The following is an 11518-nucleotide window of genomic DNA, read 5'->3' on the forward strand; positions in this document are numbered from 1 at the left end:
AAGAAATGTTTCAATAATGCAAAAAAAAACTCTGACATACAGTATTAGGAGTCAGGATCAAGCTGTTCTCACAAATGCAAGCCTAAATTATTTTTCAATTGCTTATACATTTGACTGAATTTATGCTAACTATCTGGTACACACTATAGTGTGGTTTATTAACTTATCTGCTTTCTGCTTTTATTTTACCCAGTAATATAGACATAAAGCTTGTGCAAGTGTTGTATTTATTCTTCTTTCTTAGAAATTGAGTATATGAACTGAACAGTTTCGCTCTTTTCAGAAGCAAATAATTTATAGTAAGAATTGCAAACCGCTTTACAAAAAAGAGAAAAGAAATCATTTTCATGCATGGTACTGTATGTGTATAGATGAATTATCATTCCAGCGCATCCTTATCTCCTGGCAGGTGTTAGAACTGAAACCCTCTGGTCAAAACCTGGATGCATTGGGCTGCTGAGACCGTTTCATCTTTAAAAACATTAGCAACCACCAGGCTGTGAGACACAGCTGCATTTCATCATGTCTAATGATGCTTATTGAAATAAAAAACTTGTGTGCAACCCACTCTCAACCAGCAGATAAAAACCTACAGATATGGTTCTCTTTAGAAAGGAACATTTGAAAGGCTTTATGGAGCTAAAGCTTTGATTTTCTTTACCTTTAAAATATCTATGTATGCTCTATGACCCTGAAGTCATGGGTCGGAGCGATACAGCCACACCCTGGACTGCAGAAGAGCACCAAGCAAAGGCAGGGTTTAGTCAGCCAGGACTCTCAACTGTCCAGTCAACAGTGATGCGTGAGAAATTCTTGATGTCTGTGGTATCAATGTGCGTCTCTCCACCTATTGGTCAGGGGCTGTGGTGCTTGCAATATGTCAAAAGGTAAAAGGTGAATGGTTTAATGGGTGGGTGGGACACAAGGACACGTTTACAGTCATCCTCCAGGATTACAGCACAGGAGACATTACTGAGGTGCGGGACAAGAAAAAAATTGAGAATTTAAAATTTGGTGAGAGCTAAATGAAAAAGACAACAATGTAAAGAAATATAGGGTCTGCTATTGGAACTGGAAATGGAAAATGTTTGAAGCCTACTTCATTATGGGCTAAACAGGTTTTGAGGGTCTTCAAAATAATGTAAAATTCTAAGAATTATGTAAATATAATATCTAGAATCTAGAATTGTTGCTTGACTTGCTCAGTTCTGTGGTTTACGCTGACTATGTTGTGCTTAAGTACTGAGACTGTCCAGCATTTTCAGGGATTCAAATAATTTTCATCAGTAACCTTTAAGAAGTGGTTTGGTACATATAAAAAGTGTTGCATTAGCATTTGGTGTCAGCATGACAATGTCATGCTCATCACCCTGGATGAGTGACAGGGTGAGTTAGTATCTACACAATTGCCAGGCACCTGTCATTCAGTACCGGTTACCAAGATAATTAATTCGACAGGAGTCTTGTACCACCTGGAGGCAATTATCCGCCATGCCCGCCTCAGGTGTTTCAAACTATATAAGCCATGATCTGGCATGTCCCTAAGATCTCTGTCATAGAGTTTGCTACATCCCCAGCTTCACATTGAATTCCTGAGTTCTCAGGTTCTCCAGCTCTCACTGTGTTTGTGCTTGTGCTGTGCTTCCTTGTTTACCCAGCTTGGACCTCGCCTGTTTTTGGATACATCCTGAGCTGTGTTTGCTTGTTCCAAGCTTGCCTGTGTTTATCACTGTCTCATTTGCTGAAAGCAATGCTGCTTGCACACACAGTGGCTTGTCCATTTTATCTGCCTGCTCTTGCATTTATTCTACTAAAATGTGTTGCTGCTTCCTGTCTATGGCAGCGACACTTTACAAATGGTACAGTGAACTGGTGCACAGGTTTTTGCATTCAAAACATGAAACAACTTCTACTGCCTTCTACAATTCTACACACACAGTATGCTTCCATTCACTTTTCAATTTATAAATGGAAAAACAGTAAAGAGCAGCACATTTTAAAAATATCCACATTTGTTTTCTAAAAATTGATACTATATTTGCATATATCTTACTTCGTGAACTCCTGTGTATTATGTACAGTATGTGTTTCTCAATACAACGTAAAGTATTGGTTATTCTCAATCTAGATTGTAAGTGCTTTTCTAAGTATAAAACATGTTGTAGTTGTAAATAAAAACTAGTGTGTAACCAAAAGGCTTTTAGTTTAATGGGGTAAGAACAAAAGAGATTAAATCAAACAATTAGTGGAGTTCTAGTTTTAAAGTACATAAAAAGATTACAGTGTCAAAGTACACAGTTCATTAACCTTAAAAGTAAAATTTGTATTTAACAGCGGTTATTCAGCTGTGGTTTAATAGAAACTGTAATAGAGCTATAATGAAACAAATGTCATGGCAAATACATTAACAGGAGACCCTATACACACTATATTCAACAGCAGGTTCTCCGTGTCTTGAATGTTTTTACTCTGAAAATTTTCCTTCAAAAGACAAGGGATAGTACAGAAACAGAATTTGGGGATAAAGACCAAATCAAGTTTTGAATTAGGTTACTACTGTAACGGGAGCTGGTCCAGGCTCCTGTGAAGCGTAGTTCAGAACCCTATGCGGACAGGATAATCTGGAAGTGAGTGGAGAAGGACATCAAGGGAGGAGACGAAGAGGATCAGGACGGGTTGACAGACAGGGGGGGCATGACTACAGTGATCCAGTGCTCAGGGGGCGTGGCGATGGCAAACAAGTTCAGGCAGTCCAAAAGGGGGAATCCGGGGCGCAGTCCAAAGTCCAAAACCGGAGGATCCAACCAAGATTCCGGATTATACTGTCTGCATAGGGTCCTGAACTACACTTCACAGGAGCCTGGACCAGCTCCCATAACACACAGTTAAAATCCGGAACGGGATCCGGAACAGGGACAGGGAATAAAACCAGGATGACGAGTCCAGGCGCTCCGTGCCCCGGACTCAGATGGTCAGGACGGCATGATAAAGCTTATGCTGTCGGGTCTCTCCTGGACCCGCAGGTAGGCGGACTTCCGGGTGTCCATCTCCCAGTGCTGAGTCTGGAATAGCAAGAGCGCCAGGCTTAAATAAGGAGACAGAACAGGGGGCAGGTGCATGTAATCAACTAAAATACGAAAGGGCCAGAGCGCCCTTAAGAGGAGGGATTACAATCATGACAAGTACATTGTACCAGGTATTTTTACTAGGATCCCTTGGTGAATTTCTGAAATACACATATTGTCAATCATGAAGGCATAGGAAAACGCTGCAGTCTGTCTTTAGGTCTGAAGCAGGTATGCATCAGAGTTAACCAATGACAAATACCAGTGTAGTAACAATAAGTGTAGGCAGGATGTATTGGAGTAAAAGGTTATGAATGTGGGTTAGGATATTGAATTTTCTGCACTGAATTGGTCTACTGCGGCCATGAGTTATTAACATTTCTATTTCTAATTAACATTTCTAATGTGTCTGTTGCCAAACAAAATGCACAGTAATTTCAGGACATAAAGATTGTAAGACACTACAATTATGTACATGTGCAAATTTTATATGATATTTAAAACCCAGAACAGGTAATTTAAAGCACAGGTTTCAAGGTGAGTTTAGCAATTCTGCCTGCTTAAAGAAGGAAATCCATTTATATTTCCAGTGACACTAGTCACCAATTAGAAATTTGGAGAGGCCTAGATACTCTTTGACCATTCTTATGTAATTAGTGCTGGAAGACTAAGACAGTGGCATCTATTTCTTTTCTCTTTTTTATATAACAATAAGGATCATGATAGTGTACTAAGTGTTCTGCGATGGACACGTCTTTCATAGCACCTGTGTAAAAAAGTGGTGCTCAACCTGCAGTCATATAAATACATGAACAGAGAGAGGGTAAGAGGTGAAAGTAACAGTCCTTGGAGACTTCATTAGCAGGAAGCTTTTGCCAGCTGATGCTTTCTATTGCAGCAATCCCAGTTCAGTCAAGCATTCAACCAAGACATAAAATAGATTCTTGCACACAAAACCACACAAGCAGATCCAGCAGGGGTATAGACAAACTGAGCTTGGTGCAAAGAAATTAAACCAGTCAATGGAGACCTGGTGGTACAGTACCTTCACATATGGCACACTTTGTGTGTTGATGAGATGTCTGGTCTAGTTAGCCCTAATCTTGATTTTTTTTCAGGTGTTCCTCAAACCAATTGATTTGACATTAATTTCAGTCCACTTCTTTGGAATACTGACCACTGCATTCTTAGTTTTGCTTTCTCTCCCTGGTCAATGGGACTGTAACAGATTGTATTATAAATGTACAAGTCACCAGTGTAATGGGTTCCGACAGACCGACTCAAAGATAAAAGTTTAGGTAATTATATTTCTTCCCCAGTGCACTTTTGAAATGCATTCATACTGTAGTTCATCCAGATATGAGGAAATGTTGTCCAGTTACTAGATTGGCTGTTCTTTACAATAATTTAGCCCTAGGCTGGTTTAAGATATTTAACAGGATTAATGGGCTAATTTCCCTCTCACCCTTACATGATCTGAATGAAATATTCACCACTTTGTATAACTCTTCTTTCCATGACGCTCTTTTACTGCATGTGTTTGAAATTCACAGGAAATGCATGCTCTCAGATCTCAGATTCTGGGGGCCTTTGTTGCTGTTACACCAGGGTGAACAGCTGTGAGGGGTGAAGCTCATCTATCCCCAGAATTGCTCAGTGTGCTTTAGATTCATATTAAATGATGCAGTCGTTCTCACTGAGGTTTGATTCAGTTCACAAAAAAGTATTACAGATAAAATGCCCAACAGTTCACATTTATCCAAGCAGTAGCTTAAACTACAAGTGTAAATCACAAAGGCCTGAGCCCACCTGATTATTAAATGAACCACAAGCGTGATTGTTAAAAAGTAGCAACAGTACAGTGAATTAAGCTGGCAATTTCTTCCTAGAGCAGACTTAGTTAATTACAGTCCCTGAGAACCACAATGCCTTCAATGCCTTCCATGCAGCTAATTAATCAAGCTAATTATTCACTTACATTATCTCACGGTTCTGGAGCAGGTAATAATCAAAAGACACCTGTAAAACCTGCTGGACTGGGATTCTAGAACAGGGGTAGTCAGCGTTAGCACTTCCATTCAATGCTATTACTTTGACTTTTAAATTTCCAATAAGTTAAGCACTGAATTGATCCTTAATTGCTAAATTAACTCAGATGCTAAAGATAACTTTGATCATCAAGGATTAACTGCTGCAGCAAAACGTGTAGTGGAATGGAATAGGGGTGTCAAAGTTTATTCTCCTTCTCTAGAGTAGGCGTCTAAAACCCTAGTCCCTAGTCCTGGAGAGTCCCAATCCTGTTACTCTTTACAGGTGATACATTTCTAAAGATCAGGAGCAGCTGTAAATCATTGATCAATTAAGATACCCAAAGGTTCTTAATGTTGATCCCAAATGATCTTTAAATTAAATTAATCACACAACCTTCTCGACTGATCTGAATTATATTGTTCCCTTTTTAAACCTTTATAAATTGGTGAATACCCAAGACCAGGGTTAGAGAGCCCCTGCTTATTACTGTAGAGTAGTAGAGTAGGGGCTCACTAGTGGTAGTAAAATGATTTGGAGGTACGCCTGCCACATGGCAGTAAAAATGACAAGATAGAAACAGCAGCTTTGTACATCTGACATAAGAACTCACTCGCAGTGAGAGGAAAAAAAGGCTTTTTTGCATCTGTCTTATTTAAATGGGGAAACAGAATAGACCAAATCCAAAATGAAATATTTATAACAAAAGTTTGTTGGCATACTGTACCTACAGTGTTCAGCAGACTCACATAAAATATGACCAAATAAAGAAGATGATTTTAAATATTCTGCTTGATCAGTGTTATTTACATGCAGGGAAAATGAAAGGAATTGAAAATTACCATTTTTCTTAAATGAAGTTTATGAATTTGTACTGTGACAGATAACCATTTCTACTACAGTGATATAAAAAATTAAAGAAAACATGTTTAAATCCAACATGTGGAACATCAGGTGTGCTCTATATTTATGTTCTATGTACATGATTATTTAAAAAAAGTGATTAAAAGGTTTATTAGCGCTCTAGCACTAAAATTGATTTTTTAAGATGTTATGACATTATTCTTGATTCTGAGTAGTTTATCCAGCCCAAGCCAGATGCTGAATTCAGAACAGAGTTTTGCCCAGGGGTGCCAACTATAAGCAACATACATAATCACAGAGGACTGAGAGAATGTTCTTCAGAGCTAGAGTGTGTGGTGCTAAAAATAAACATTCAACAGCCCTCCAAAAAAAGTGCCTGCCTTGTTTGTGTTACCTCAGAAACTGAAGATGTTCTTGTGCTTTAAATCTGAATCCAAACCTCAGGAAAAACACATTTAATAGGTCTGACACAGGTAACCTGTTGCTATCATATACAAGCAGTTACTGCAACAGCTTCTGCTGGAGTAAAAAAACTTATGTTGCTTCCTTAATTAAATTATAAATGGATGGATGAAATCACTGGTTGATTAATTAAAAGGCATCATGCAGATAACAGAATGTAAGACTAGTTAGCTTTAATCAGATCTACAGTTGACCGATAATTAACGTTTAGTTTCCAGTATGTATGTGCATGTGAGTGTGGATATGTACAGTATATGTATGTACATATTGAACCTTGTGAAACCTTAAAATACATCATCTATTGCAAGAAGAGACACATGGTGTTTAATGCCTTCATTTGAAATCCAATATCTTTATTGCACCCCTCATTTATGATGTGATAAATAACTTTCATCAGCCTGCAATATCCAACTTCAACATACATCTTATATAGCCTAATTAATAATTAGGATGCCATCTGTTTGCAGGTCATAGGCTGAAGTAAATCAAGCTATAATACTTATAGTAAAGAAGATTCTGACATTTCAGGACTAAATTTCTTAACACTGATTAACGATTAAACTGTTTCTTTAAGTTTAATTTGTTATATGATTGACTGCACTTGTCTTTGGTCCACTGCAACTGTAGAGATATTTTCCTTAATCCTATCAATGTATAAACAATTTAATCTGATAATAACACATTTTTCTGAAAAGCTTATAATCAATGTTACCAAGTAAATATAGCTCAATTTTGTAATAAATACAATGTTTTAAAAGGTCTTGATTCAGAATATTAAATTATTTTTACGTTTTCAGAAAAAGGTAGGTAGTAGAAACATCATGTTCATTAAAATTGAAGTACTTTAATGAATCTCATTTTGGGATTAACATGTTTTTAATAGGGTTCTTTTTTGTTAAGTGATATCTAACAGTTTAAAGTGTGTATTAAGGGGCAGATATGCAGAAACCTCATTAAAGATGCACTTAGTTTAGGAGGAGCCACTACAAATACAAAATATTACAAAGGTTAAATCTGCTTTAAGCACTATGTTTCTAATAAGCAAAGCAATGCTACAGTACCTCCATTTAAAATGATTGTATTCAACATGGCAGAGTATCCATTGGATAGAATTAGCAGCTTCTTAATTTATGGGATAGAATATGGTCATTCATAATCCAATTACGGGTGAATATAGCATGACATTTTATCAGTCTTAGTGCATAAATACTTTACTTCTACAATCATTTGTTACCAGGATTTGCCTTTAGGCCTACACGCTGTAAGATTAGGATGTAATGTCAGAGCACAGACCTAAGGCACTAAAATATGATTTATATGGATCTGGTACAAGTTATAGCCTGAAAAAAATCCACAGATTCCACAGTCGTGGTATGTTTAGAATGCAGGCCAGGCTTTAATTGTCACCATTAATATACATTTCTAAGCTTTATGTCAAAGGGACTTATCTAAATATTTAAAACAAACAATAAAACATGCTGATTTAGTATGTTTTCAGAAATCTCAAACCAGTCCTTAAAATATATGTCAGCAGTTCATGCAACTATACCTCGGTGTCGGCTTGTCATCACTCTGGCACCATCTGTACAAACTCCGACGCATTTTTACCAGTCAATACCATTCTGCACATACATTTAAAAAAAATCAAGCTTTGTATGATTAAATACTCTTCTTAAAGTCAATTGACATTACAGTTTGCCTGATCTTGTTTTTTGGTTTGTAGGTTCTCACACTGCTGTATCAAATGTTCTGTAGATTCATAAAATCAATAAAGATCAGCGTGGAGTCCAAACTGAGGGTTGAAAACATTAAGGCGCTTAGTCAGGAGTTTCTGATTCAGTTATTTCCTTCTAACCCTGTAACAAATGTGTGGTCAGCATAAACCAGCTCTTAAGAGAATGACAACATGGAAAAAAAGACACAATGCGCATATAATCTGTCATATAGAAAAATGTCTGGATTTCCATTATTACTAGTAAGTCCCTTATGGTACCATTTGGCTCAAATACGCTTTTTAAGAATCATCTGTCACTGTATCTTTTTTGCCTTTACAGTGTATCTTCTTATCGGCAATGATTGGATTTATTTTTGTTATTCTTTTGTGTAAGCAGCCTGTGGTCAGGGAGCTGTTTCCACAGTCATGAAACTGTCACGACACTCTTTATTGTTTTTGTTTTCAGTAGTTTGACCGAATCTATTTTCAGGCTTTAGTCTGTACAATCCTCCACTTGTAAGAGAAGGTTAAACTTGCCTGAAAATATTAGCCAAAATCACCCTAAAGCACACAACTGGGAAATTGTTTTGTTATTAAATATGACAAGAGAGACTGATCAAATCCATTTTCCTGCTCTTCAAGCAAACTAACATGAGATGTCACATTAATGCTGTTTTCTCCTCATAGCTACCACTAGACAAAAGATAGATAAAAATATAAAAGCTTGCTAAATAAAAAGTGGTCAGTTCTTGTTTTAATTTCTTATTTTCATTTCTTACATAAATATTTTCCATACAGAACTGGGGACATCTATGCTAGATCTAACATTATTTAAAAAGTCATATGTGTAATGCTAACTTACGGTAGGTCTGACTTTGCAAGGTCTATCTTTAAATTTACAGATGTAGATGAGAATGTAGAGCCGAAAGGATTGGAATAATTCCAATGATGGAAATATATTCATAGACATAACTTCATTATTTTTTATCTAACCTATTGATTTGCACATTTTTAGAAATGCCTGTTACAGCCAGCGCTACCATCAAATGTCTATATCAAGAAGGAGAGGTTAAAACCAAATCAAACTGAATGTGTGGTATGGAAAAGAGGGTTATAATCATAGTAGTGCACACTATTGTAAAGAGAGAAGGGATCTGTTTATGACTTTAAATGTCTATAAAAATGGTACTAAGATCAACTGTAGCTTTAAAAGAGATTGGTTGTGATGGAGACTCCCGTTTCCAGATCATCTGACACTCGTGGGTTATCCACATGTACACATACACACACATACGTAAACATTTCACTATCTAAACAAAGGCAATAACTCTGTTTTCCAACTAGTCTGGAATTCCAGGGATAGCTTTGCTTGCTCTGTGGGTGCACACAGAGAGTAAAGTATGGTTGTTCCCTTATAATCAAAATTAAACATTAACTCAAACCAAACACCTGTTTTTCTTTGTTTTAGAAGTGAAATGAACCGAACTGGTGATCAACTCACGTGTTTCAAGTAAATAAATTGTTTGGATTTCTCACCGGCAAAATGGTTTCTCCCACAACCTGTAGGACCCAAACTTTGGCATGGCAATAGGGGCTGGCTTAGTAGTGCCTGTTTCAGGGTTGCGCATGCGTGGATTGAAATGAAAGAAGATACCATTAAGAGGGGATAGTATTTTCTTAAACAACATTAATGTACATAAAAGGAGTATGATATTTTATTATTGGAAATAATATGTTAATTGTTTAGTTGTGTACGTAGTGAAGATGTGTATATCAGAATTCTGATTATTATTTTGTAAAATTGTTTTTGCTTTACAGTGGAATATTCTAGGGGGAGGAGTTTAACCTATAAAAGGCGCTCTTCAAAATAGGAGAAGGTTGGTTGTGGGGTAGAATAGGAGCTGCTTACAACATTTTTATTTTTTATTTTTTATTTTTTATTTTTTTATTTTTTATTTTTTATTTTTTATTTTTTATTTTTTTATTTTTTTATTTTTTTATTTTTTTATTTTTTTATTTTTTTATTTTTTTATTTTTTTATTTTTTTATTTTTTTATTTTTTATTTTTTATTTTTTATTTTTTATTTTTTATTTTTTATTTTTTATTTTTTATTTTTTATTTTTTATTTTTTATTTTTTATTTTTTATTTTTTATTTTTTATTTTTTATTTTTTATTTTTTATTTTTTATTTTTTATTTTTTATTTTTTATTTTTTATTTTTTATTTTTTATTTTTTATTTTTTATTTTTTATTTTTTATTTTTTTATAGCAGTTAATGTACTATAGCTTTGTGTTAGTTTTTTTCCTGGTTAGTTTGTTTTTCATGTTGGTTTTTTTGTTGGGTGTGGACTTTGGGAACATAGTTCCTCTTAATAAACACCATTGCATGTCTTTGCAATTGTGGCTGTTCCAGTGTTATTGTTACATTCTATCTATGCCTCTAAACTCTCCAAGGAGGAGACATTTTTCAACAATTAATATATTTACCAAAACTTTAAATGTCCTTTGTCACCCAAAATCTAAATTTTAACTGATATTAGTCCCATTTTCTGTGAGTATACAGTATGAGGAACTTGCAGTAATTGATGCAGACAAGGCAGGAATTTTAGCACCAGCCTCTTTATTACTTGTAGGCTCTGATGAAAACTCAGAAAAATAAAATCATAGTAAAGCAGGCTTACTCTTGTGTCTTTCTTTAGAAGACCCACCATTAGTTAACTAGAGAAAAGTGACTGCAAAGGGGTAAGTGAATTAATTATTTTACTTTAAAATGATGAAGGCCATGAATTAATTATTTAATGAAAAAAATAGTTTCCAGTATCTTGAACATACCAATTAAACCCAGGCATCATATTCTCAGTCTTCGGATATCAGATAGTCTGAAAGGAGCGAATTATATGAACCGTGAAGTGAAATGTATTACACTCCTTATTTGGCTTCATCTCAATGGAAGACAGCATCTGATGATGTTATTAAAGAGATTGAAGAATGCTTATAACACAGGTGAATGAGTGCCTGGCTAAGCATAGAGCCATAAGCATTGTTTTTAATTATCATTCCATAATAGAGTATTTCAGATAAATTTGTTACATTATGGAAGGAATGTTACAGAAATGAATGCTTATCTATGAGTCTTGTATGACTTCCCAAAGATATATTTATTGAGGACTCCCATTTTCCTTTCATTTTAAAATGTTCTCATTAGAAGGATGTCTGCATTAATGAAGAAGTTACTTCCCACACAAACGAGTTGTGTCAGCATTGCAGCGTTTCTCATTAACTGAAGTTCCCTCCCACTCAAACCTGTCTCTTGCTTTGCACCTCTTAAGTTTCCTCGCTTCATTAAATTCCTCAGCCCAAAAGCAAGTCAGCTCCGCTTAACAG

The 11518-nt window shown here is 35.6% G+C and overlaps 1 long non-coding RNA gene across 1 annotated transcript; it reads right to left on the reverse strand.

The window, feature by feature from the left end:
- Positions 1-210: 210 nt before the first annotated feature.
- Positions 211-9719, reverse strand: LOC138241735 (uncharacterized). The gene is made up of 3 exons (XR_011190999.1): positions 9635-9719; positions 7969-8041; positions 211-3062 (listed from the first exon to the last, which is right to left on the reverse strand). It is a non-coding gene; the product is annotated as an uncharacterized lncRNA (long non-coding RNA).
- Positions 9720-11518: the final 1799 nt, after the last annotated feature.

Source organism: Lepisosteus oculatus, chromosome 11 (assembly GCF_040954835.1).
Source record: "Lepisosteus oculatus isolate fLepOcu1 chromosome 11, fLepOcu1.hap2, whole genome shotgun sequence".
Lineage (NCBI taxonomy): Eukaryota > Metazoa > Chordata > Actinopteri > Semionotiformes > Lepisosteidae > Lepisosteus > Lepisosteus oculatus.